The following is a 5,123-nucleotide window of genomic DNA, read 5'->3' as shown; positions in this document are numbered from 1 at the left end:
GTTTTTCTGCTCTAAGCCTGGGCAGTTGGACTGTGACATGCCATGCAGATCAGCACATCAAATGGGAATATGAGTATTCCCACCTGCTTTTATTTGTGTGTCCAAATGAGAAACTACTTATGCAGTCACAAATCCTTTCTTTTTGTTTCCTTGTCCATTCAGAAAACTTTGACACTTTCTTTCAGGGACTCTGAATCTGATTTCCATGGTCTATGTGATGAAATTTGGTTGATAAGTAGATATGAGGATAGTTAAACTAGTTTCATGACATCATTTAGTTTGTGGAAATTATACCTCTGGGGAGATAGCAATTTGGGAGAATTTGGTCCCATGACTGCCTTATCAATGTGTTTTTGTTAACACTTTTGGAAATAATGTCAGTGGATTTCTTTAGATGATCCACAGTGAGACATGCATCATTGGTTCAGGGGGACTCACAATGTCAGAACTGATGGTTCCTCACTGGGAATTGTTTCACCAAGTCCATGTCAGGGAAAAGCAGTTTTATGTTTACAGCAACTGAGTGCCATACCACACTCACAGTGGCCTATTCTACACCAGTGACAGGTACAAAATATCTAATCAAAGTCTGTGCTTCCATTGTTTTTAAAGCAATTAATCAAGCCAAATCCTGAAATTTTCTAAATTCTGCTGCTCCAAAACTATCCATCTCATCATAGAACCACAGTTTATTAACATGTTAAATATGTATTTTTAAATAGTCACGGAGATCCAGAGAGAAAAATCAGACCTGTGTGCCTCATTACTAATACTAAATAAGACCTATCTCTCATTCCTTCTCCAAGCCAATCATTACTAATGAGAAAAACATTATATTACTAAACATGATCTCCCTCTCTCATTTTCAGTTCAAGCAGATCAATACTGTGTTGATCCATTTTTTTCTGGTTTATCTCTGATTTTCTACATTGATTTTCTCATTTTATAATCCAGTACTGCCTGCAAAGAAGTCTTGTTTGATAGCTTTGAAGCAAATAGAAACTGGGAAATGATGCTGTGCTTATTTTTGATCTGGTCTGTCCAGTTGGGATACTGGTCACTCACCTGTTGAAGAAAAATATATTTGTTGATCAGATACATGAAGTATGGATATAAGGGATGTCGATGTAAATATAAAATAGGTGAACAATATTGAGGATGTAGTACTTGCCCTTAATCTCTGTACTCAGGATCTGGAGCAGATGTGTCCCTGTCCAACTGAGGGGAGTCTAGTCTACAGAAAAGGATCATTCAAAACCATGGGATCCTTTCCCAATTAATGCCACAAATGAGTATACTCTCAAAATTTCACTAATTGCAGTTGTACATTAGTGACCCCATAATCTCTACCATGGAACTCCTACAGTAATGTGGCAGGATACAAGATTAATGAAAAAACTCAATAGTCCTCCTATATAAAATTGACAAATGAGTCAAAAAAGAAATCAGAGCCCTTTTGTCTGTGAGGTCCTTGGTCCAACAAGAATCCTTGCTCCTACACTGAAGAGATCCATCCAGAGGGGTAAGTGAGTGCCTGCCTGGCTGGTAGGTCCCAGGAACAGAGTACAGGACCCCTCCAGCTCCTACTGCAGGGGCTTCTTTGTTCCATATGACCCTGACCCCTCCCCCACTGTCCGCCCTTTTATCTGGGAGGTCCTTGGCCCAGCAAGAGTTCCTGTTCCTGCACTGAGAAGATCCATCCAGAGGGGTAAGTGTGTCCAGCTGGCTGGAAGGTACCGGGGATGGAGTACAAGGCCCCTCCAGCTTCTGCTGCAAGGGCTTCTTTGTTCCACACGACTTTGCCTCCCCCAAGCCTGCCCTTTTGTCTGTGAGGTCCTTGACCCAGCCAGAGTTCCTGCTCCTGCACTGAGGAGATCCATCCAGAGGAGTAAGTGTGCCCACCTAGCCTGGAAGTCCCAGGAATGGAGTACAGCCCCCTCCATTTCCCTAAATTTTTCTGGCCATTCAGTGGGTTGTCTCCTCTGCTACTGGCTTTCTCTAGTTACCTCATCCCATCTTGCCCCCAAGCATTCCTTTCCATCTGTGGGGTCCTTAGATCTACCAGCACAGCCTGCTTCAGGGTGGAGGGGATCTGAGAGCCTGCTCCAGTGCTGAGGGGACCTAAGAGAGGGCAGACCAAGAAAATCCTCCAAGTACACAGTCAGTCGCAGAAAAGATTGGACCAAGACACCAAGACTCTCCTGACTGCATTTGAAGGAAGAGATGGGCAGGCACCAATGCAAGAATTCCTCCAACAACCTGAAAAGCTGCATGACAATACCAGAAGTCAGTGAACACACAACAGGAAGACTTGAAAACCCTATTCCAGAAAAAGTAGAAAAAAGTCGACTTTAAACATAACATTATGAAAATAATAGAGGCCCTTAAACAGGATGTGAAAAATGCCTTTAAAGAAATGGATAAGAAGACAAACAAAAAGATAGAAGAAATTAATAAATCTCTCAAAGATACCCAAGAAAAATAAGAAAAAGCAATAAAACGGGTAATGGAAATAGTTCAAGACTTAAAGACTGAAATGATGGCAATAAAGAAAACACAAACCGAGGGATGGCAGGATATGGAAAATCTGGGTAAATGAACAGGAACTACAGAGACAAGTATAACCAACAGAATACCAGAGATAGAAGAAAGAATCTCAGGCACTGAAGATACTAAAGAGGAAATAAACTCATTGACCAAGAAAACAGCATATCCAACAAATTCTTATCACAACACATCCAGGAAATCTGGGACACCATGAACAGACCAAACCTAAGAATAATAGGGGTAGAAGAATGTGAATTCTACAGCTCAATGTCCCAGGAAATATATTCAACAAAATTACAGAAGAAAACTTTCCCAACCTAAAGAGGGATATTCCTATGAATGTTCTGTATACAAGAAGTATACAGAATGCCAAATAGACTGGATCAAAAAAATCCCATCACCATTTAATAATCAAAACAAAAAACATACAAAATAAAGAAAGAATATTTAGAGCTGCAAGGGAGAAGGGTCAAGTAACATATAAAGGTAAACTTATCAGAATTACACTTGACTTTTCAATAGAAACCATGAAAGCCAGAAGGTCTTGGATAGATGTGCTGCAGAAACTAAGAGACCATGAATGCAAGCCCAGACTACTATACCCAGCAAAGTTTTCTTTCACCATCAATGGAGAAAACAAGATATTCCAGGACAAAAACAGATCTAAACAATACGTATCCACAAACCCAGCCATACAGAAAGTACTAGAAGGAAAACTACAACCCAAAGAAGCCAACAGCATCAATAATAATATAGACATTTGACATTCTTCCACCAGCACAACTCAAAGAAGGGAAACGTACAAACACTACCACCAAAAATAAATAAATAAATAAATAAATAAATAAATAACCGGAGTTAACATCCACTGGTCATTAATATCAATTAATATCGATGAACTCAATTCACCTATGAAAAAGCACAGGCTAAGAGAATGGATCCAAAAACAGTATCCAACATTCTGAGGTTTACAAGAAACACACCTCAACCTCACAGACAGACACTACCTCAGAGTAAAGGGTTGAGAAAATATTTTCCAATCAAAAAGACCTAAGAAATAATAGTCACCACCTGTGTCTTGTCGGATCACTATGGAATAAAATTAGAATTCAATAACAATTCTAACACCTGAAAGCCTACAAACTCATGGAAGCTGAACAATTAACTACTGAATCACCCCTTGGTCAAGGAGGAAATAAAGAAATTAAAGTCTTCCTTGAATTTAATGAAAATAAAGACACAACATACTTAAACCTATGGGACACAACGAAAGCAGTGCTAAGAGGAAAGTTCATAGCACTAAGTGCCCAATTAAAGAAAACAGAGAAAGCACACATTGGAGACTTAACAGCATACCTGAAAGGTCTAGAAAAAGAAAAGAAGCAGACTCACCCAGGAGGAGTAGAAGACTGGAAATAATCAAATTGAGGGCTGAAATCAACAAAATAGAAACACAGAGAACAATCCAAAGAATCAACGAAACAAAAAGTTGGTTCTTGGAGAAAAACAACAAGATTGACAAACCCCTAGCCAAACTAATCAAACAGCAGAGAGAGAACTCTCAAATTATGTCATTGCAAGCTCTTCATTCTCACTGTGATGTGGGACTCCTATCTCAACTATAGTTTACCATTTCTACAGTTAAAACATTTGCACTCATATTATCTTACAAAATTAAAAAAGGGAATTAAAACTACTTGTTATGAAGAAGTCAGCATTACAAATTCTTAATGCTGCCTCCGAACTTGCTATGAACTGCATTCATCAGACTGAGGCATGTACCTTATATTCTTATTGTTTCCAGGGCTTTTAAGATTAATTGGTGGTTGATTTTGTCAAAGGCTTTTCCTCATCTAACGAAATGATTGTGAACTCTTTCTTCTTTCTTTCAGTGTGTTTATATTGTTGATACATTACTTTGTTTTTTATATTGAACAGTGCCTGCATCTCTTATCTCAGATAATTTTAATGAGATAATGGATTTTGTTTACAAGTATTTTATTGAATATTTTTACACTGTTTATCACAATGATATGGTTTTGTTATTCTTTATTGGTCCCTTCTATTTCTTTGTATCAGAATAACCGTACCTCATAAAATGAATTAGGCAATATTCCTTTTGTTTTAGACTTATGAAATAATTTAAGAATGGTTTTTAATTCTTATTTGAAAATTTAGTTCAAGTCTGCACTAATATCATATCACCACAAATCTATCCATCACCTTGGTAGACTTATAATTACAGCTTCTATTTTATTAGGACTTGTAGGTCTATTAAAACTGTATATCTAATATTGAGTTTGGTATGGAAACCTATTGAGAAAATTATTCATTTATTTTAAATTTTCAATTTCCTGGAATATGTTTTAAAAGTATGCTCCTATGATTCTCTGGATTTCTTCATTGTCTGTAGTTTGCCCCCTTTATATTTCTCATTTTTAAATTTTAATTACATTTATTGACTTGCAAGTATTTTTTTTAGTTTTTTAAAAAAAATATTTTATTTTTTATTTATTTTATTTTATTTTTATTTTTTTGAGAGTGAAATATTTATTCGGGGGTTATGGAAGAAAAGG

Source organism: Myodes glareolus, chromosome 6 (assembly GCF_982192425.1).
Source record: "Myodes glareolus chromosome 6, mMyoGla1.1, whole genome shotgun sequence".
Lineage (NCBI taxonomy): Eukaryota > Metazoa > Chordata > Mammalia > Rodentia > Cricetidae > Myodes > Myodes glareolus.
Note: the sequence above shows the minus strand (reverse complement) of the source record.